A 24,137-nucleotide genomic window follows, 5' to 3' on the forward strand; every position below is an offset into this window, starting at 1 on the left:
CTCCTCTTAGTATCCCTTCCTGCCACTGCAGGGATGGAGGACAACACATCTGTATGCCCACTCCACCCACTATCCACCCCAGTCCCCTGAAGTCCTTTCTGATAGTCCTCAGGCTTCTCTCAGCGACTTCATGGCTGCCGGCCATGAAGTAAAGTAAGCTTTACTTCATGTCCTTTACCAGTAAAGGACACTGATCAGAGGGGTGAATCAGACCCGGCAGTTCCCCAGAAACAGCCCTGACCCGGCCCGGGGAGGCAGCACCCCTCCCTGCGGTACGGCCGGCCCGACACACAGCGCCCTCCGCTGCTCTCAGCAGGAGCCGCCTACGGCAATCAGCCTCTGTCCTTCCCGGCCGGGGCACCCTGGAGCTGCGGAGTCGACCGCCTCGGACTCGACAACCTCAGACCGCATCCTCACTCACCTCTCCATCAGGCTCCACAGCCTCAAACCCGTTATGTAGGGGCACCTGGGGAACCGAGGCAGGTCCGGATGCGGACCTTTTTCCACTCCTCTTCCTTTAAACCTCCTGCCTCTGCTCGTCGCTGTCAGGGGAGGCAGTCCACCACCATTTGGGGGGTATTGCCCCGGTGTCTTGCAAGTTCTTGCAGAGATTTACTCCACCAATCTATGTGCTGCTCACACTCTCTAATACTCCTTACTCTCTCCACCTCCTCCTCGAGCTTCACTGCCACACTGAGCAGCTCACCCACCTGCTCACACCTCACATGTGTGGACCTGCTGCTGCCTTTCACCAGCAGCAACAGGCTTAGGCACTCGCCACAGTCAGAGACCTCAACCGCCACGCGTTTAGGCAAGCACTCACCTGGATCACCACATTCTTCCTTGCCAGAGCTTTCTGCCTAGTGGAAAGATCACGGCTGGATTTGTTGTCTGGGAGGCAGCCGATAGGTGAGCGGACGGACTTACTCCGCCTTCCTCACCTGCCCTGAGCGAGCTGCCCGTGCCCTTCTGTTGAGCCTCCGTGATGTCATAGAGCTGCCGCCAGGTGGAGGACAATGGTACCCATCGCTACTGCCTGACAGGGCCGCCCCTCGGCCAGCCGAGGACATTAACTACTTTGCCACACATAGCGAAGAGCAGTTCTACCCGATCACCTTGGAAGTACCAGACTAATGCAATTTGTATGCACCCAAAAGAGGTCAGTCAGTAGGAGTATGGCCAATGAACTTAGCTTGGTGAATCAGACCAACGATATATATTCCTGGATGCTACATACCGGTCTAATGCTTACATTTTAAAGTCAGAATCCAAACATTATTTGAAAGATGTCTTAGTGCAGCCCTGGTGGCTCATGGCGAGATGTTTCTTTTTCTCTGAGGATATATCTCAGCAGATTTTCCCTCTCTAGATGATCTGCCCTTGCCATTCCTCAAACCATACACGCTAAGCAGGTTCAATTCCTTATAACAGCAAGGACTGACACTTTTTTTTCCCCAAGGGTTTTAACCTAATCATTTTAAGGAGCGTAATTCATCTCTGAACAAATATATATATGTGTAAATATACATGGATATTAGACTACTGAAATAGTACATATACAACTATAAATATATGTGTATATATAAGCAGAGATATAGATATCTCGATGCATACACACTTTTGAGCACCATGAAATAAGACATATGAAATGCCTTACTCAGGTCAGACAAAGTGGTTTAAGCCTAAGGGCTTCTTCTGGCTTCTGTTGTTGCCCTGTGTTGTAATTTGCTCCCCTTACCTCAGAACTTCATGGCAATTGCCATTGTTTAAGTGAGGAAGATAGAAGTTTCCCAATAAATAGTATTTTACACATTCTCCAGACAACTTTTCTTTAAACCAAAGATTCCAATATTTCTAGCATACAGTTACAATAAGATTGCTATGGCAGATCTGTCAGCATATGAATAGATAAATCTGAATGATTCCCATGTCATCAAACATTGCTTGAGGAAGGAACAGGCTTCACCATGCTTTCTTATCATGTATTTTAAATACAGAAATAAACATACAAGTATGCTCTGGTTCCTAAGTACCAACGACATGAGGAGGAGGTAGGACATCCTAACACTGCTGTCTTCAAGTGATTTTGAAACATCCCTATATTACAAAATAGCATTAGTATTTAATGATTCCTCAGTGAATCAGCCACTAAAGGAAAATGGTATGCCACGAACACTTAGCATAGCATTATTATCACAATAATACATCTACACTTGTACACAATCATCTGCTCTGGAACCCTGAACTATTTTTGTTCCCTTGTCTGCTCGGGGAGTGCTGCCTCTTCTGCTTACTTCCCCAACGGAAGATGGCATTTTCACTGAACCATGAACCTGCTTTGGCATAACAAATGCTCCTGGATGTTTCTCAGAATGTGTCACAAAGTGAACATCCTTTGTCTACTCCAATTATATCAACATTATTCCCTTCTTCTAGCTGTCATTAGAATATCTTCTATTTTCAGCCTTTCTTATAAGTGTTAAGACCTTTCTTTCTCAATCATTGCACTTGTGTCTGATCACAGAAAAAAGTCACCATGTGGCATGATGAAGAAAGGGGAAGTTGCCGTTTCCTTAGCCTTTGTTATGTCTTTCACCTATGAGAGGATCTGATCCTGCATTACTAATGAATCAAAGGTCTTCTACTGACTTCAGTCAGAATTTCTAAGTCTAAAAATGCATACAGGCTGAGACCATAAAACTTACTATACTTTTTTTGAGTCAGTCAAGCTAAGTTCAGTATTCAGGATGTCTGTTGGAGGAATGTTTTTCCCTTCCAAGAGAGCACTTGGAATAATGCAACTTTTCTAAATAGCAGTGTAGTTTTATTTACACACCCTGGAATATTCCAGCCCCATTTACACTGAATTAATTCAGTTAGCTCTGTTGCCAGAATAACCCGTTCAATTCAAAGGCCAGGCCTGGCTGCCACAAGGCTTTTTGAGAGGAAAAACTGTGCAACTACAATACTGTGACTATTTCATATCGCTGGAGGCTTACTTTTATGGTGACACAGGGCTGTGTGTGTGAGGGGGGGTGAACTGAACACCACATTAATTTTTCTGCATATGAGTATGGGAGGCTAAATGCCAATCATCATCCCAAATTTCCTTCCCCTCTACGCACATGCATTTGAACAAATGTGAGGTAATTCAAGAGTATTATTGTATTTTTCACTGTAATTGTTAGTGAGCACCAGTCACTTCAGGGTATTAACACCAGCCCCCGAAATGCCCTGCTGTGGTGATAACAACAGTTCTCCTGGCAGCTGAGATGCTGGAGCTTGCAGGCTCAGCTATATGACAGAGAAGTGAGGAGCAGAAATAACTCAGCCGTACATTCTCATAACTCTTCTGTACATTTTCACAATCCACATTCCTAATATAAGGAAATTTGAACAGTTTGCAGTGTTTTATAGCCACCCTACACAGCTGAGTCCAGCAGTGAAGAGCATACCACCTTCACTTCATGGAAATCTCCTTGCCAGACTCTGTCAGCAAGGCTGGACTCTAGTTTTTGTACAGAGTATATGAACTACACAGGGAGTCTCACCCTGATAAATTGCCTGCATTCTCTTATATACTGCAGACAAAGAGTATTTTCTGCATCAGCTATGGGCAATTTCTCAAAAGAAACCATCTAGCATAAATTCAAAGCATCTTCATGGACCTGTGGTCCCTCAGTGCAGAGAGCACAGATGTTCCCATCCTTCCCCTGCACCTCCAATACCGTGAGTTCCTCAGGATGCAGGATCAGGCCCTTCTTTCATTCCAGTGCATCTTAATACATAACAGACCTGCAGCAAAAAAAAAATGGCAAGGCTCATTTAACCTAGATTAAAGCTGAGGTTCAGAAGCACACATACAAGGACTGGAAAAAAAAAGGCTTCAGGAAAAACAAAATACAATCTTGTTTCCAATACTTCATTAAGATATTTACCCAAAACACAGTCCTTGGACTCCTGATCACTAATTTCCATAAGCTTTCCCTATTCTCATCTGCTAGTCTAGATGATTTCCTTCTGTGCCATTTTTGATGGCTTTTCCTTGAGACTTCAGAGACCCCTTCCCATTCTTCCACCATTTGCTTCATTTCAGATTAAATGCTTTTTTTCTGAAGGCTCGCGTGACCTGTAGGCATCTATGACAACTTTTGAGCTCAAAAGCACCCCATACATCAAACTGTACATATTATAACTGCATTTTGTCATTTTCTTATCAAAACAATTCCAGACGTAAGAATGGGAGACTTGATGAGACGAATCTCAAAGCTGATGGCTCCCTGCAGTTCCAATTTCCTGTTGGGTCTTGGAGATTTCTAAAGAAATTGAGGAGGTAGGAGATATTACGTGAACTCAGTTATTTCTGGTTGAAAAGAAACTATCTGCTTTAGACTGCATCTATTTAATAAAACATCAGCCTTTAAATTACTTGAATTATCTCATTTGTAATTTCTATATTCAGAGAGCTTCCCTGTGTAGCTATCAGTTTACAATGTCCTTGTTTTCAGAGCACCTGAAGTATCTGTTAGATTTAATTAAAATAAAAGGAATATGTTAACGGCACCTCTGTGTGACATATTTTTCTAACACCCTCCTTTAGAGCTAAGGAGTAATGGCACATATTCAATAAAATAACCTTTATTACTCAGTTTTGCACAGTAAACTCTGTAAGATATCATAAAAAGAAAGTAGGAGAAAGTGAAATCTCAATAATGTTAAAGGCTTCAGACTCTCTGGAAAATGAGTTTCCTGAATCTGTAGGCTTAGAAAAAGGCCCTTTTCACCAAAAGATTTAAACGCCAGTACAGCCAGCTCTGCCTTGCACTTCCTGTACTGTAAAGGTTATGATACGCCAGCTAGAATCAACACAGAGTCAAACTGCAAATTAGATTACAGAGCTGAAAATAATTAAGCAATAATGACAGTGTAACAGGGTATTTCCTGGGGCTTAATGACCTGCAGGGAGGAGCTGAGGCTAAACATCAGGAAGAAAACTGCTACAGTATATTTTTTCCTGGCCCTTGCATGTACAAAGGGCAATGCCACTCTGCCACTACTCCCAGAGAATTAATGCTCACAGGGCTAGTCCATCAGATTTATTTGCCACCAGACCCGGACTGGGGCACTGCAGCACCCTGGCTATGGCAAAGTAATTGGAGACGACATAACAGAAAGACAGCTCTGTCTCAGCTAGTTTTTGTCGTGTAGGGATTGGGGAATTAAATCAGTTGTTGACTGCAAGCTTTCGTGCTACATGGCGTGGGCGATTCCAGCCATCTCCTCTCTGCACCAAGTCCTTCTGCCTATTCCCAGGCACCTCACCTGACCTTTCTTTCAATCCCACACTCCAGAAATAATCTAATTCCTTTTATTTGTCTTCCCAGCCAGCCCCAGCCCTCTCCCCACTGCTTCCCTTCACCTCCCACACAGGGCAGGCAGCTCCCTGCTTGTGACCCACTTGCACAGAGCACACAAGATTTGTTTCCCTTTGCTTCCTTCCCCTCCTCCTAGCAGGCTCTTGGTGCTCATACTTTGGACTTTCTCTGTGCGGTGCTTGGGTGAACGTATCCCCCCTCCATGCTAATGGCTACCCAGCTCAGAGAGAGAGCACTAAGCCACAGGGATGCAATCCTCTCTTACGTTTGCAGCAGAACTAAATCTGTGCTTTCACCAGAGAATGACATTGCTAAGATGTAGTATTTATTTTTTCTTCTGGTTTAGGCTTTTCTTCCTAAATTTTGATATCATTTTCAGCCTTAGTTCTGCACAATGGATAGAAAGTACATTAAATGTATGCCTTTTCCTTTTCTCTTTCATTTCCTTTTTCTCTTCCATTTCTATCTTTCTCTCCTTCTCTGTTTTTCTGATATAAACAATATTTATGCCAGCTCCTGTTAATATCCATTAAAAAAATAAATAAAATTAAAGCATATATCATGCCAGCAAGATAAAGACTCTGCCCAAATAGTATTTTTTTAATCCCTAATCAAAACAGACTTACTCTACATACTTAATAAGCTAAAATCATCTCTTGTGCAACTGTGCTGGAGTCAAGGGAGTCACACTGGGAATGGATTTGGCCCATTCTGTGGAAAACAGAGCTCAGAGGTCAGGGTGACCTGATTTGCTGCAAGAATGTAAATACAAGTGATAGAGTATTTATATTTTAATCTCTGAATTGCAGAACAATAATCTAATTTTTAGACCTGGGTTTTTGCTCAGTGTGGCTCAGAAACATAAGTCCAAGGTTGCTTAATAAACAAATGGTAAATTGTACATCAAAATGTGGATCCTCATCGCTTTTTACCAAATGATTATCCTAAGATCATTATTATTAAGTACTATTTACACACCTGGATCTACAGAATGCTTCATAAGCCAGTTGAACGAGCTGGAAAGCAAAAATCTCATTGCCTATTCCTAAAATGCAGCCACTTCTATGATAAAAACCAGCAGCTGTTAACACCACACAGCTGTATTAGACAAAGGCTTGGGGCATAAAATGAAGATGATGACTCTACTTATCCTAAATTGCAAGTGAAGTGTAAGTAGGTGGAAAGCATGATAGTAATCCAAATACAGAGAGTAATACACTGCCATTCTCTTGCCAGAGCGGGAAGTTGTACTTAGAAAAGCATTGGCCTTATCACAGAATCACAGAATCACAGAATTACCCGGGTTGGAAGGGACCTCAAGGATCATGTAGTTCCAACCCCCCTGCCTAGCAGGACCACCAAACATACACCTTTACTATCCAAAACTCCTGCAGATCTTTGCCCATTAATGTCACAGACAGTGATCAGCTCAGTACTGGTGGATAGAGAAGATCACAGTGGCCAACCAGATAACTGCAGCTTATCCTTAGAGCACTTCAGAGTTCTGTGAGGAGAACTTCATTCCTTAAACCAGCCCCTTTAAATTGTGAGTTCTCACAGCTCAGCGCAGCAGTGGAACATAAAGATGCAGCCTGCGATGAACAAAAGGAGTTTCCCAACTTTCTCTCGATCAGAGTCGCTTCCTTTTTTGGTTTATCTGGATGCTTGATGTAGACCTGGATGATGGAGATACCTTGTCATCTTCTCCAAGCCTCCTACATCAAAAGGAAAACAAATTGTTCAGAAGCAGTGACAGCATAAAGGACAAAATCTGCCATCATCTTTCTTCCCCATGAAATCAGTTATCTTAAAATAACATAGCTAGGGATTTCATTAAAGCCTATGGGTTCCTCATGAGGGGAGTGGAGGGGCAGCACTAAGCTCTGTTTTCTGGTGACAATGACAGGACCCAAGGGGATGGCATTGGGCTGTGGCAGGGGAGGGTGTCAGGAAAAGGTTCTCCACCAGAGGGTGGCTGGGCTCTGGAACAAGCCCCCCAGGCAATGGTCATGACCCCAAGAATGACACCGTTCAAGGAGCGTCTGGACAGTGCTCTCAGACATAGGATCTGATTTTTTGGTGGTGCTATGTGAAGCCAGGAGTTGAACTTGATGATCCCTATAGATCCCTTCTAACTTGGAATATCCTTTGATTCTATGAAATACTGGCATGTATGTTAGCATGTATGTACTCTAAATGCCTGACAAATGCATGGTGCTTTGTCTCCCAGCCAGGACTGTAGGCCCTAGTTCAGATATAGCTGATGTCATATCAAACAAGTGAATTCTCCAGTAAATTTCATTAATTTTTTAAAGAAGACAAGTTGAAAAAGATGTTTTTCAGCCTCATTTGTAAGAGTAACCTGCTGCTAAACTTTTCATTCCACATGTGCCACTTCCAGATGCAAACTGTATAACATATTTTCCCAGCTCTCTTCAGATTCTGCTTGTCAGGAAATAATTTCAACAGGCTCACAAGATGAGAAAATACAAAAGCCCGGTAATGTTTTCATTGTCAGAGAGACACAAGCTCCCTGGATGTCCCTGCAAAACATGGCATTCCTTTAAGTTCCCTTTTCTCCCCTCCCCAGTGGCCCCAGATCCTCCAGAGAGGCCCAGTCCCCCTCCCTCCCAGTGACAGACATCCTGGCAGCAGGGAGCACATCACCACAAAGCAGCCTGCTAAAAAAGTATCTGCCTGGCTTGATAATAATAAGATGAAAACGTCCTTGTGTCTGTCAGAAGAAAACGTCTTACAGCCAAAAAGACAAAAGCAGAGAGTAAAAATGCCATGCCAGCAGGTGAAAGCGAAGCCTTTTCACTTCGTGTCTCCCAGGGATAGGGTGGAGAGACATGCATTTCTCCATGGGTTTTGTTACCTCCCCCCCCCCTCTTGTTTATGCACCTCCAGCTGACCTGATTATGTCAGTGCCTCCCGAAACTCTTTCTAACAACTTCTCTCCATCGCAGTGACACTTCTGATGAAAGCAACGTTGAGCTGACCCAGGGAGCGGCAGCAGATTCCTGGAACTGGCTGTGGCTCCTGTGCCACTGTGAACTTTGCAGATTGGGATTTGCTACCCTAAAAGGAGAAAATGGCAGGAGGCAGGAGGAGAGCGCTGCTCTGTGCCCATCACCACCAGAGAGAAAGGGCAGCTCAGCCTGGTCCTAACCTGGCTTTCATGCAGAGCTTTTTGCATTCCTCCTTTTTTTCATTTCCTTTTTAGGGAGGGCTGTATACATTAGGGCTATCAGTGTTGGAAACAGCATGAAGTTTCTTACGACATTAAAATTACCCTTCTGCAGGGAACAGTGCACTTGTAAACAAGAACATCTTAAGACATAACATAAACTCATTTTGTTAAGTGTAGTGTGCATCAGCTAATAAAGAAAGCAAGTCACATTTACAATTGGGACTACAAATACGAAGGGATTTTTTTCTTAGGTGATAATATGCTTTAGAAGGAAATCTGCTTTTCTTGGTGGGGAAAGCTGGGAAGCAGCCAGAAAACAAATGAGAAATCAGATGATGACTCCTGCTGTGCTTTCACTTGGTCAGAATCTCAGCTACCCTTTCTGATTTTGTTGACGTGCTTACCACAATTTACTTCAACTTTAGGGAGCCTGCTTTGGCAGGGGGGTTGGACTCGATGATCTCTAGAGGTCCCTTCCAACCCCTACAATTCTGTGATTCTGTGATTCTGTGATTCCTTAAACAGTGACAAGTTACAGAACTCACTAGTTCTTTTTCTTTTGGACTATACATGATGGTGAACAAATATTAACTCACTACAGTGATATATTCCACCAGAATAATAAAGGCCTTTTACAAGGGGAAGTAAAGCGTATATTTCTGAGCTACCATCAGTGCTTTTTCAGCACTGAGGAGTCCATATTTTTTCTGTAGTGCTCATGATTTCTTATTTAATTGTACCTTCACCACTGTTTTGTATTTTGATTTGACTTTTGTGGCACATCCAGAAATTAGACCTTCTTGGATACAAGTAACAAATGTTCAAAATCACATGTCCAAAGAAACACTCCTTAAGCACAGTACCCAGCAATCCTGATGACTCTGTGTCCAGTAAGGTAGAATTTAAGGTAGAATGTTAAGGTAGAGATGGGAAAGACTGTTCTATAACAGAGTTACATGTTATCACTTTCTGACAATACCAAGAGAGGAAGGTTTCCTCTCAGTAGCCGGATTAGCCAACAAAGACTGCAATGCGATTGTCAACCTGACTAGGAAGCTCTTTGTTTCGGCTGTTGGAGATACAGTCATGGCACAAGTAAAGCAAACAGGCGAGGTGTTCTCCATCATGGTGCTGGCTTACAAGAAGTACAACCATAGAGCATGAGCTTGGATCTTTAAGTAAACATTTTCTATGATTTGCATACATTTATCTGTTTGTTTTCAGTGAGATCAATCCCATGGGCCTAACTCAAAAAAGAAAAATGACACAACTTTTCCAGCTCACCTAAAAGAAGGAAGGCTCTGATGAGCACGCAGTCTGTTTTGCCATTAAAATGCCTGCTCAGCTTACATCTATTCACCACATTGTCTTGCCGTCCTTCACTATAAAGTCTCAAATTGACTGCAAGCACTTTTCAGCAGACATCACGCCCTTTTTATTCTTGTATAAACTACAACATCTTCTATTCAGAGTCAAGGAATGAAAAACATTCCATCCTAAGTACTAGTCACTATAGACAACTATTTACATGTTCTCATTCTTACGTATAATCCAAGAAAACAACCTCTAAGGAACAAGAAGAAATCCATGGTGGAATTTTTCAAGCTCATCTTTGAGAAACACAGATTGGATACAAATGCACACCTTCAGTGGAGCCTGATTTCAGGCTGTTGAACAACCATTTGACCTCTTCTTATTGGCAGGATCTCCTTCTTGCAGTCACCCCTCCTGTCTGGCACTTCGAATTAGAGTCTTCCCATGACATCAACAGGCTGCCCAGTTAAACTGTGGTGCCCCATCCCTGGAGGCTCTCAAGGCCAGACTGGATGAGGCCCTGGGCAGCCTGAGCTGGTGGGGGGCAGCCCTGCCCACAGCAGGGTCTGGGACTAGATGGGCTTTAAAATTCCTTCCAACCCAAACCATTCTGTGATTCTATGAGATGATTCTATGACCACAGTGTGAGGAGTGAAGTGACTCACGCACAGAAAATTTGCTGCAGGGGACTTTGGGCACGATTCGGTTCCACCTACAGATTTGGCATTTGGCACTCAATGTGTCGGTCAGACACCCACGGCTGCACTCAGACCAGCCAGCAGCTGCTGCAAGCAGCACACAGCCACACGGTGAAGGGATGGATATGTTCCCTGCCAGTTTTTACAGCTATCATGCTAAAACTACTGTGGTGTGACTGGTTCAAAAGTGCACCCAGCATGGCTAAGTAGACCAGTCAATTCACGCATAGCAGGTGAAACTGTATCCTCCCTGAAGACAGAGGAATCTTGCCAGAGATGGGCACAGGGTTTCAGCCACTCGCTCCAGCAGTGGGAAGGAGGTACCCTGATTAACCACATGTTATTTAGAGCTACATCTTTCCATTCAGCCACAGTAGGTAAAGGTGTATTCCACCTAAATACCCTTGCAGGGACTGTAGTTCAGTTATTTCTCCTTTCTGTCTCCCACTTTGACCAGACCTAAACCTTAGTAACCTCTTTGCAAGGAGGAGAAGGTTTTCTTTTCCTTCTCTCTGCACAAGACGTTTCAGTCTTGACCACTTGGCTTCGAAGGACTGAAGGGCAGATTGTGTAGGATTTGACATTTACCAGAACTCCTCTTTTATTCATGGTTCAGTGTGCAGGGCCAGGTGAGAATTCTGCTGTTGAACTGCAACAAACTGTCCACTACACACCTATGCAGAATACCAGGAAAAGAAAAACAACTTACATTCTTCATGGGAGGGTGCAGGATTGAGAACAAAATTTATCCAAACGTTATTCTGACAAGGTTTATTCCTGAAGTGCATGTAAACCACTTAACTAACCCTATCCATTTGTCTACAAGAGGTATAGTTGTGTTGTATTAGGCGAAATACGGGGATGTTATCGGGCTGTGACGTGACAGGCCCTTCCCCATATTCTGGAAGAATCTTGCTACGTGTAATACAGTAGGCGTAGACGAAGTGGACGTAGGTTATATAAGGTCGTGTGTGCTTCAATAAATCGCCATTTTACCACGCTACCACCTTGGTGTCACTTGGTAATTGGTCTAACTACTGCTTCAGTTGGAGGCGAGAGATCGTAAAGCCATTAACGATCATAAAGCCTTCAAGTTGTTAGGTCTATATTTTATATTTTCCCATTACACCTATATGCTCCATCCTGGAAAAAATACAGTGTACTTTTGTCCCAGCAATATATCCCTATATCACATGGTTACTCTGACGATTAATCAAACTTCCCAAAGAAGCCTTGTGTGAGTGCTAAGTATCCCTATTGCTAGATATTTATTTATTTTCCTATGGGCATCTCTATCTCCAATAAAAGGTGAACATATTCTTCATGCTCAAGAGGCAAGTCTGCGAGAACAGATGAGTCTGCACTTTGCTCCAAGGTACAGCAAACACAGGTCAGCCAAGCTGAAGGACTTGCCACAGGGAGTGACTGGTGTTTGTCCACCACTGAAATCTGAGGGAAAGCAGAAGTTCACTGCTTTCGTGGGCACAGAGACAGATAAATCTGTAGAGGTCTGATAGGGGGAGGCGCCGCCAGTGTCTAAGTATGCCTAATTACCTTCTTAATCCCTGCCTAGGGACAGGCTCTGATACTTTCTCACACAAGTAGCTCTGCAGTATACAAACTCATGCAGGTTGACACTTTCCATCCATCCACACACTTACATGCATATACGCTCATGCTGATTTTACACATCCTGTGCCTGTGCACTCATGGTGAAATTGCAGGAGGGGTTGGTAGCAAGGTTTCCCAATGCTTGTTATGATAAACACCCTGCTATCAGTTGCCTGTAACTTTGCCAAATTTCTCTTGTCTAGCTCCAGTTGAAATTTTCTGTGCCAAGTGCATACCACAAGTCAAATGCTTTTTGGAAAACCTTTACACTGAAGCACTTCAGACAGTTCAGTGATCTGAATCAAGCAAAAGTGCAGTTATGTCTGTGCTTAAAAAAGAGAGAGAGAGAGAGAGAGAGAGAGAGAAAGAGAAAGAAAATCTCAGTAACCTGCTTTAGAAATGCTCTTACTTGACCATATTTTGCAGCAAGAATTTAAGCTTGACTGGTGGACACACATATTTACTTTTACTAGCCCCATGAAATATTGCCCACATTCTTCCTAGTGAGTGTTCAGGCTTGCTATGACAGTCGTACTCCAAACAGAAAACATCAGAAACCTCTGAGGGTCCTTTGAGTTTCTAGCCACTGTGCCCAAGTGTCATTCAGCATTCCTATAGATTTGGATTCCATACAACCAAGTGTAGATCTCTGTGAAAACTAAGTTACATGTGTGATGTCCCCAGTTGTTGGTACCATAAGATTAATATTAAATAGCCATTTTTTTATTCTTCTCACACATCAACACTTACAGTCACACATCTGGAAGCAAGGCTATGAGGTAGCTCTTTCCCAGCTACCAGATCATACCACGGATTTCTCAAGGATTACCACTCCTCTATCCACCACTATAGGCACTGCCCATTTTGTACATGCCTGCACCCACACGGATGTGCTTCTGCTGATGTGGGTGTCCAGCTCGTGGGATTAGATCAGTGCTAGTCTGAAACGCACCTATACAAACCCAGGGTGTGACTGTCAGCTTCTGACACTTCCTATTTCGCTCTACAGAGCTACTTGAATTGTGTCACTCTACACAATAGCATAGCCAGTGTTTTTAAGCAGTAGAAGAACAACTATAAACAACAGGCTAATTTGATGACTTTCAAAGCAAATGTGTATTTTTGCCAAACTTTTCGAGACCTGCACTTGTCAGAGTTCTTTTCAACAGGATTTATAGGGTGATCTCCTAAATAACTCTTTGATTTGTGTCTTTGTTGTTGAAGTTTGTTGTTTCTTTTTCTTTCTCAGTGCTCAGCTGGCTTCAATCAAGTAGTCTGAAAAATCATACAAATTCACAACTTTGAGTTGCATGCATCCATCCTTATTGCAACATCCAGCCAGCCTCAAACAAATCCTTCTAATCTTCTATAAGTCCTAAAATAGCAATTCCACACTCAAGCACATCTGCTTCCAGAAGTTGTTTTGCATTATTTTTCAGACTGTTATTCTACATCCAAACAGAAATGAAACAAATTTTACATTTCTCACTGAGCGCTGCCGAGTTCCTCAGTGAGCAGACAAACGACTGCAATGATTGGGAACACCGTGATATAGAAGAAATGTTTAGAAAATCAAAAGATATTAACTCCCTTGTGTTCTTTCTTTTGTTATGGCAGAAACATGGAGAGGATGACAGTTACTGAGATTTTGCCCCAGAAGCTTATAGCTTTGTCCTACAGGCAAAATTTTCATTCAGCATCCTTTGCATTTATTATTTTTCCAGCTAAGTTGTTCTATATCCAGCTACATGGATTCAACATAATTCTGCTTTATACTCCAATGATACTAATACTGGGAGATTTAAATGAAGTCTTTACTACTTTCCACATTGTTCCCCAGTCTAGTTCAGTCAATAGTATCCCTGATGAAGAGTTGACCACAAATAATCTTTGTCTTGCTGAGACAAGAAGCAAAGATTTTTCTTCCACTTATGTGAATGTATGATTTTTGCTCTCACATACAGAACCCTCATAACTACTTGTTTGGTTATTTTCTACTCAATAAATCCATAATCTCCTGGGCTGCTGAGTACTGCTATGTTTAAAGCTTGAGGAAGTAAAAGCCCAGTCAAATAAAGAAATAAAATACTTCACTCTGTAAGGAAAATGTTGCTCAGAGGCAATGCTAAAATACTGCTACACGTCTTAAAGGTAAAGCCCAACACTGTCTGAATTACAAATCCTCCTGCAGTATCTAGCAGATTCATGACTTCTTCTCCGTTTTGCTTGCCTACTGTACTTGCCAGTTCCTGGAAAATAGTTGTGCGTGTCATGTTGTCTATCCAAACAATATCTCCCTTGAGTTTTAACTGTTACACAAATAAAAATATGACATCAAGGACAGAGGATAATTTTGGCCCACTGACATTTTTTGTGTCTGTGTGTTAAAGAAAGTTAATAAGAGAGTTTACTGTGTATACCGCTTGCACACTAAAAATGTTCTTTGAGAGGTTAAAAGTTCAAAGTTGAGTCAAAGTCTGCACTGCCTCCGCTCTTCCCTTTTAATTATCCGAGGTCAGGAAGTTAATAATACCAGAAATCCCCAGTAGAGACCTCTTGCTCAGTGCATGAACTTTAAACTTGTTCAGTTTTTTTCAAAGGGTAAAAAGTTCAGTGAAAACACAGTGGATTTTCCCTCTGGTCTCTACCAATTCAACCTCAAGGGTTAAAAGTTTAACTGTAAAAGAGAAACCTTTGTTCTCTGAGCTACATTTAAAGAGTTCACTTATTAAAAGGTAAAGATTTCAAGTAGCAGCTAAAGTCCAAAGTTATTCTGCTCCATAATAGTGAAAATATCGCAATAAAAGAAAGTCCTTTGATCTGTTATCACTCCTCTCAGAAGCAACTGTCAAAACTTATTTTTCTCTTTATTTTGAACTTTGGACGAGTAATGGAGCCACATGGGTCCCTAAGGCCACGTGTATCCGTTAAACAGGAACATGCTGCATTTGTGAACGTGTCCTACGTTTTTCTGCCAGACAATATCTTTTCCCTGTTGAAATATTTACTGCAGATGTTTTTCCACCAAGACTTTTTGCACAGTTTATTTCACACAAGATCAGGTTTACCGGTTCTGTCAATGGTGACGGTGTCAAGTATAGGTGTTTTTGTTATTTTCATTCTCTGAAGAGTAAGATTCGCAAGCTGACCAGAGCAACTATACAGGTGGAAAATATACAAAACAGAGGTAATATGAAATAGATTTGATTTTGTATAACACTGTTTAGGTTTGTGTTGTCAGAGCTCCCTGAGGGGTATTCAGTAAGTGCAAAGGGACTGACACTAATTGGTGTGGTTCAAAAGGTTTCTGAGAGAGGAGAACCAAATAAAAATATTACATTTTGGTTTTACTCTTTGTCCCGTGTAATGGCCAGTACAGTCTTGTATGATAAGTAAGAAACACCCTTGGCTTGAAAAATAACAGATTGTAATGCATGAACTTGGTATGATTGCAGCCTTGAGAAACAACAATTTCTAATTTGGGTTGTCATTAAAGAATAACGTTTCTCATAATGTGAGTTTCAGATAAGTGTGATATCAGTGGTCATTTTACTGAAGATCAGCTTGGTACTGCTTCACTTACAAAGAAGTTGAAGCTCAGCGAGTAAGTCGATGCATCTGCAAGCACAAATCTCTCAGTATGCCTGAAAGTGTTGCTTTGGCCAATCCCTTGACTTTGATCTTTGATACAAACCTCAGCAAAATTGAGATGAGCTCTCACTACAGTGTTCTTTATATCTGATCACTCTCAGAACATAACTGTAGATAACTTCTCACTCTGTTCCACCCAACCCACACCCTGGATTCAGTTTTGAGAAATGCAGTTTTAAATATAACACAGCTCTTGAATTTCTTTCAATTGGATGGAATACACACTTCACCTTTGTCATAGAATCATCTCCACTACTGTGTCTATAAAATAACATGCACTTCACCATCTACCTGCAAATATTCACTATTAAGAAGTTTATCTTAAATTACCCTTTTGATTTTGTTTTTCCTACAGATTTTGTTTCATTTAATCTGTCATTCATCAAGTACTTCCATAATCATCTTTCTTTCATTGTTTTGTTCCCTTTTACACTGTTGTTAGATAAGGACTAGGGCAAATGCAGGTTTTCTTTAAATATTCTGAGATAAATTTTCTCTTTTTATGTGGTTAGCAATTGACTATGACACATCAACTGTTTCAAGTATAGTTCAGTGGCACAGCTTCACTGTTTTGGCAGAACTTCTTGACTAGTCTCAGAGGTCTGGAAGTCCAGCTATTGATAGTCATCTAAGGACAGGGTCTATTTGGATCAGCTCATCCATATTTACATCACTCTTTCCAAAGGCATTTTGGGGGAAAAGAAAAAAAGAAAGAAAAAAATAAAAAAAATAAAAACAAGAGCCATACAACTACCTTGATGTGACCTTCTCAGCAAGCTCTGCTCAAACTCCAAACCTTTAAATTAATAACAGATTCTGTAGGTTACAGGCCATCCATGTGCAGGAAGGGATGACTAAATCTGATTATGAAACCATTTATGAAACTTGTAATAGATAAGATAGCATAACTTTTTATTGGAAGAGGTCCCTTTTGGACATAATTGTCATTTTACTAATTCTAATTATACTTAATATCAAAAGAAAGGCAGACCGCTCAATATAGCTGACATTAACAGTATTTGTGCAAAGCATAACTCTTTCGTGAACAGAGTCTGAATTTAAGTGATTCCAAAACCAAATTGAATACCTGGCAATCAAACCTCTGTAAATTATGATTTTAAATGGAGTGTATTTTTCAACTTCAGTGTCACAAGCACCATTTTAGTTCACTTTTGCTACTCTGTCCACACATATTCTTTTTTGCTTTTAATCATAGCTGTTCCATGTCTCAGCTCTGCCTCTCTACAGGCTAACTCAAATAGGCTCTTGTTGTGTCTTAACCTGTAGGCTAAAAAGAGTCACTTTTCTTTTTAGTAAACAAATATTATTGGCAAAGTAAATAAAAAATATTTTATTCTCTTGTAGTTGGATTTCACTGGTAGTGCAATTCTAGCCACAGAGTTCAAAGCCAGTACTTCAGATAGTTTCTTTACTCATCTATGCTATCATCACACTCCCTACACACACATGCACCCCATACAAAAGCACTTCCAAGTGCAAAATTCAGCCTCTGACCAATAGGATAGTAGTTCTTTATGAAATAAGATCTCTGAACCCCAATCATCATTGAGTTGCATTAGGAAGAACAGAAGATTACACATCCCATCTATCCTTTTAGCTGGCAAAACAGTCAAGTGCTTCTGCTTCCCTGTTGTCTCAATCTACAGTGCTGTGCATTATTATACTATGCAGCAGTTCAAAGCAAAGGAACCTGTCATGAGCTTATATGCCTTCACATATGCAGACACACAGCCCCTGCATCAGGGATGATGAACCTCCCACTGCAGAACAAGGAAGGGTGGAAACCTCCAAAATTTCAGCAAAGTGAGTCATCATCACTTGTGAGCACTTGAATCCTGAATGACACAGCATACTTGTTCTTGGATATTTTCATCATGTGTGCGCTTTGTCAAGACTCTACAATGTTTCATCTGTAATTCTACCTTTTAATTCTCTGCTCAGTCATTATGCCCATTTACTGTAAACTCAACTGATAAAGCTCTGTTCCTTGCCCTGCAGGAACATACTGCCATGCTAGAAACTAGAAAAAAAAAAAAAAGTAATTTGAATTTCTTTCCTACAGAGAAAGCTCTTATGGAGGAGCTGCTCCATATTTTGACATATTCTGTGCAAGAAGAGGAGAGAACACAGATTCAGTCACCATGTAAAACAGTCACCCATGGACAACACACAGCCTGATGTTATAGCCCCTAAGTTTAGAAAATGGATCTCTTGGAACAAACTGACTTTCTCTCATAATGTTGCTTCTGCTTATCTAAAACATAAATAGATAATAGCTAGATGCCAGTCCCCCATGGTATATTTCAGATAAAACCCATAAAAAAAATCAGTGACAAGGCAATGAATAGCATGCTGTTTTTCACAGACAACACTGAAAAGTTTTTTGGCTTATTATTATTCTTTATTATCATTTTGGTGTAGCATTTTCATGCATATTATTTTAATAGACTGGAGCCATCTAATCAAAAGAAAATGCATCTTGTGAGAGAATGATCAAATGATCTACCTGACAGCTGCAGACAAAGGTGACATGCAACGTTACTCTTCTAAACCCGAATCCTTACATAGGTGATTAATCTGTAACCTCTGTAGCCACAAACAACATATTCTATGGGATTTAGTTAATATTAATGACTGATTAATTTAGAGAAGAAAACCTCGTCTTCCCACTTCAAACTCTCTTCTGAGCTCAGAATAAGGTATGTTGACCACCATTAATCCCACAGTTACAAGTGCCAAACTTGTGTATTACACAACCAAGAGGAATGAATGGAATAAAACAGGAATAACATGAGAGTTTTCAAATAGTCTCTCAAGACTCAAAGCCCTGAAGTTTTTTCCTTTCAAAACAGCAACAAAGGGAAATTCTTGTGAAAAAAGACTGAAGCAAGCTTTACAACTGAAAACATATGGCTCATCCCTTTCCCCTCATTTGGAGAACCCACATGTAGGGAACAGCTCATTCCAGACTGGAATGTATTGGACACTGAAGTACAGTTGCTTCCAAAGATGTAGCCAAGCTGGAGAGAAGACCTCAATTAAAGCAGAAGAATGAGCATAGAACAACACAAAAATGGCTGTGCATTCTTGTCAGAACCAACTGTGAGATGAGTAGACAATAAATTCTCTCTAAAAACCCACAAAATAGCTTAAGAACATAGCTTTTGCAACTAGCTTGTATGTTAGCCCTCTTATTCTTTTACAGCAAAAGAAATTTGAAGGTCATTGTGGAAAAGAGCTTCAGGCAAGTTTCTCAAAGAAGTTCACAACTTCTCATGAAGACAATTCACTACCGAAAATTATTGAGTGATAACTGGTATGAATATTGAAAAGATTTGGGCAGTACCCAGTGGAAGAAAAAAACCTTTTTTAAACTATCCAAAAATATGAGTAAGCTACGTAGAAACAATTAATTATATGTGACCCATTACAATTTAAAGTGTATTCTTAAATAGCTTCTTGACTGAGAACAAATGCCTCATTAATCTGGAACACATCAACTCAGGACCACAAGAAATGTCAAGTAGAGAATGATGACCGACATGACATGGGACTCTGCATGCTGTGCGTGCTCCATCCCAAAGGCTGAGAGAGAGAAAACAATCAATGCAAAGGTCAGTGGATGTGGTGAGTTGGAAAAAAATCCAATGACATTTGATTTTTTTTTGTTGTTTAAAGTCATACTATTTCTCTGTGGAGTTCTAAAGGGGTGACATATCATCCCATCATAATTTTTTTTGTCAAATGGATATTCTATCCCAATGTTTCTGTAGGAGCACCTGTGTTGTGCTGCAGGACCACATAATACTTCCCAGACAAATGAAATGTTACTCTGTATAATACAAGTGAATTAAGAGAGGTATAATCACACTGGAACTCCAGAACTCAAGCTATGCATCTTACCTCTCAGCAGGGTACTCTGTCCTAGGCTTTGTACCCTGCCATTCAGGAGGCAGCTAGGTTCCTCAGCACAAGGCAAGTCCTTGGAAAGCTCCAGAAATACTTAAACATATGCTTTAAAGTGGCTTATGATTTTCAACATATTTTAAGAAGTTCACTGCTGATTTTTAGGTACCATGCTTTAATATAGAAATCCTTCATTCTTAAAACATTACAGTTTAGAGAGAAAGTGTTTATTTCAACAATACTTCTAATTAGAACCTCTGGTGCAAATGCAAATCTCTGGTGTAAATTACAAACAAGATAAAAGTGCTTTTACCTTAAAAAAATATATTCCATCAGTAGATTTCATTCAGCAACTCAGAACTGGCAATGCTGCTAGAAACAATCTTTTGAGGCCTACTCTGAAGTACTTACCAGGAGGAGAGGGTAACAGCAGTATTAGGAAACCTCTTTCAGCTGTGATTTCAGCCTTAGACAATTACACCATTTGTTCTCGACACCACAGTTTGAAATGAAGAAGTTTGAGTGGTTTTTCTGCTGTTCCAACAACTTACCTTTCCAGGAGTCTATGTAAGCAAAGCCCTACAGTATCCAGTTATGACCTGCAAGTGCCACCAACTGTATGCTGCCTTCATCTTTCTATGGCAAGAGGCCTCCTTTGATGCTTCCCTTTTTAACAAGGGATCCTGCATAACAGCTGTGATCAGATAAAAGCATTTCTTGTAATTGTTTCCCAGGGGAAAGGGAATTTTCTGTAATAACTGAAACCACAGATGAAAAAAAAAAAAAATGTGCTTTACCCAGAAGTTGTTTTGTTGTTTAGAAATAAAACCACTCTACTAACATCCTCCCTCTGACTGAATTTCAGCAACAGACCACTAGAGTTATTCAGTGAAGTATTTATGGGAGCTGCAGATGAACTATCTCATATCTTTAATCTCCTGTATGTCCCAAATTATATTTGCTATTGCGCACAGTAAAGTTCAGGAGATTTGCTGAGCCAAGAAAACACCTGCTACAATTTCAAAATGCTTTTAAATTTAATCTGTGAGTTAACTTCTAAATATACATTTGCAATCATGTTTATAATTGTATTGAAAGGGAGGTTTATAAAAGAATAGGAAAAAGTAGAGGCACTGGGTAAATGTCTTGACTGCACTCGCTGCCCAGGTTATAATGCAATATAACGTAGCATACCTTTTGTATACAAACAATAGAGCTTCAAAAACAAGAATTAAAATCAAAATCTCTCAGAGAACTTGATTGAAATGAGGAACAGTGAAGTGACACTACTCTCAACTACAAATGCAACAAAGGACACTGCAGATTTCACAGTCTGGAAGAGAGTCTGAGAGAGTATAGCTACATTCATCAAATAAAGCACAAATTGCATGTAAGTCATTCTAACCTCTCTGAATGCTGCAGCAGAAATTCTTCTTACCACTCCTTCACTTTTAAATGGCATAGATAAAAGTAAAAATGTTAAAAGCATATTCTGAAAATGGTGCCATAAATGGATTCTGCTGTTAATTTTACTGTAGCTCTGTTAGTTGTCCCTTGTGCTTTTCCAGACTACCAGCTCCCTCTGGGGAGAGGCTTAACTCCCAGCACTCACTCACCATCACAGACGTTGCTGTGTTTCACATGGTGACTGGGGAAATGGGAAAAACTGTCAAAAATACTGCATTCTGAGAATGCTGGGTGCAAGCAAAAAAGGTTCTCAGAGATAACTGTGCAAGTAGATACTTACACAGGTGAAATGTAAGACCACAAAGGGTTTAGATAGCTATTAGTTTAGTGATACATTCACTCTGCAATTAGTGTAGGGACTCCAGGTAGCAAGGTGAGCTGCAAGGGAAAACAGTGCAGTCAGGTCCAGAGAGGACTTGGTTCAGGGATATCCCTACCTCAACATACACAACTTTGTTTTTGACAGTAGATTACATTTGTCATGCCCACATGGTTACACAACAAACAATACGGCACTGTGATAGTTAGGAGCTAGGGTCACTGTGACCTGATGGTCAGCAGTGGCAGAATGCTCAATTCATGAACCAAGGCTAGACCATGCACTCTGAGCCATGTCCTTGACTCCTCGCCAACCTCCCAACCCCTCCTTTTTGCACTGAAGAGGATATATCTTGCTAAATTGAGTTCAAGCCTTCAGACAAAGTGTAGGGAAAGTGAATGAAATTGTGACCCGTTCCATATATCTTAATCTGTAACAATCCCCTCAGTGTATTGGATCAATCTTCCTCTTATTTCTATTGCAATTCTCTCCTTCCTACCAACCTCCAAACATTGCCTCTCCTATATGATTCCCAGTGGATATGTCTGTTTTGGCTCCATCAGATCAACACTAAGAACTGATCAATTATCTGCCACGACTCCTCGTATCTGAAAACATTTACCAGTAATTTAAATAAGTATGCATATTTTAAAAGCACGCTTCATTTTCACAATTCCACCTAGACTATAATAAGTTATAGTTTAAAATAAGTCCTCAGATAATCTGTTGATTCAATTAAAACTAATCCTTTAAATAAATTGAAGAGAACCAGAGACAAAGGTGAAAATGCTGCTAAGGCAGAAGTCTCCAGGGAGATAATATGTGAAGAAGCTAACAAGAACTTTCTCATGTACTACCCACAGACATCACTTGCACTGCTTTTATATCAGGTTCTGAATGTTTTTTTTCTGATATTGGCAGACTGAAGTTACTTTCTTCTCCATACTTACTGATGATGCTGGTGGTCCTTTGGTGGACTGAGATTTGGTTACGCTAAAAACAGTGCACACAAACCCATCAAATCACACATGCTGACCCTCAAGCAAGTGAAGCATATATGCCTGCATCACCAGAAAGGATCAGACTGCAGCATTTTTAAGGGAACAGTCTTGGCTCTCCAGTTTCTGTCAGATTCTGTCATCATTTTGCTAACACGAATTTTAAGGGCCGACACTGGGTTTTTTCACGTCCCACTGCTTTTTAGTTTTTATTCTATTTTGTTTTTGTGTGCGAGTGCTGAACTATCATCTTTTGGTTGAAGCAGTCCAATAATTTAATCTTCATTAATACCTTTCGTGTTCATTATGGTAGCATTAATCATGAGAGTCACATTTGTTATCAACCTAAATGTAATGTCTACTTTTCCAGGAATTCCACTGTAATCCAGCATTAATTAATTTACTGTCCCTGTCAACTCTGATTGAAAATTTAAGCATCACAGCATAAAAATCACTTTGAGAACTGTTGAAGCCTTTGGTACATTCTGTGTACTTAAGAAAAATTTGATGATTACTGTTTCTCCTTTTAAAAAATTATTGCTTACAATACATCTCATAGATCAACATTAAAATGTATCTTGTTACTTGCTTTGCAGTGACATAAGTACAACAGCAGTCAATTATCTAAAAGTTAAACAGCTTTGAACAGCAATTTAAGCTATTGGACTAATTTTGTACAGAGGCAATTCATGAGAATTCCTAGCCCTTATGAAGTGCTTCTAACTCTTCTGATTCAGCCTCAGGAATCACCAGGCAAGGGGTAGTAGCATATTAAGCATATGTTATTGTGTTTGCAGCCATTGGCTGATCATGGCCTCAGTCTCCTAAATACTCAATCTAATTTTACATCTGGGATTTCAAGTAACATTCCAGATGTCCTTCTGCAGCCAGGAACTTAAGTATTTACCCTGGGAAAACAGTATTTATAATTTCTTACTTTTTCTTCAGTCCACAATTGTCTGTCCAAGTATTAAACCCGAATCACTTAAACCACCAACTAAAACTCTGCTTTAACTGTCTCTGCTCTAGTATTTGTTATCAGCTTCATATTCCTTGCATTACATTGCTCTCCATTTGATGAATCTACTGATAACATTTCTCCATAAATTCAAGCAAAATAATATATCTCTAAAACTTGGTGCAATGGTATCTCTCACTATCTTTCATATGATGTTCTAATGGGCTAAAGAAGAAGATTTCCATTTTCTGATTAGGTTTCTTGCATACTACCACTGTACCAATGTAACAAATCCTGAATGGTGCATTATGACAACATAAGGATTCAAGGGATGACATATTCATAGAGTAGGAATCAGGAAATGTAGATCTCTGATATAGTCTTCTTGTATGTTATGATTCATTCAACCATACAGTCCTTTCTGTTGTAATGAATTTTGCCATCTGCAATGAAAAAGAAGCTATTTTGAATTCATAGGGTTTCCATTCATCTGTCAGAGCAGATGATCAAGCTTCTGCATATATCCGAGTCCATAAAATTCAAGCACAGTCTTATGTGGCACCTTGAAAGAAGCATGCTCTGCTTCTGTCTAAGTAATGCTTCTAAGAAAAGTCACTCCAGCTTGA

General features: G+C 40.5%; 1 long non-coding RNA gene across 1 annotated transcript; it reads right to left on the bottom strand.

The window, feature by feature from the left end:
* Positions 1 to 1,968: 1,968 nt before the first annotated feature.
* On the bottom strand, positions 1,969 to 6,646 carry LOC107322390. The gene is made up of 2 exons (XR_001558923.1): positions 6,354 to 6,646; positions 1,969 to 3,795 (listed from the first exon to the last, which is right to left on the bottom strand). It is a non-coding gene; the product is annotated as an uncharacterized LOC107322390 (long non-coding RNA).
* Between the last annotated feature and the right edge of the window lie 17,491 nt (positions 6,647 to 24,137).

The sequence above is a fragment of the Coturnix japonica genome, chromosome 1 (assembly GCF_001577835.2).
Source record: "Coturnix japonica isolate 7356 chromosome 1, Coturnix japonica 2.1, whole genome shotgun sequence".
In the NCBI taxonomy this organism is placed as follows: Eukaryota; Metazoa; Chordata; class Aves; order Galliformes; family Phasianidae; genus Coturnix; species Coturnix japonica.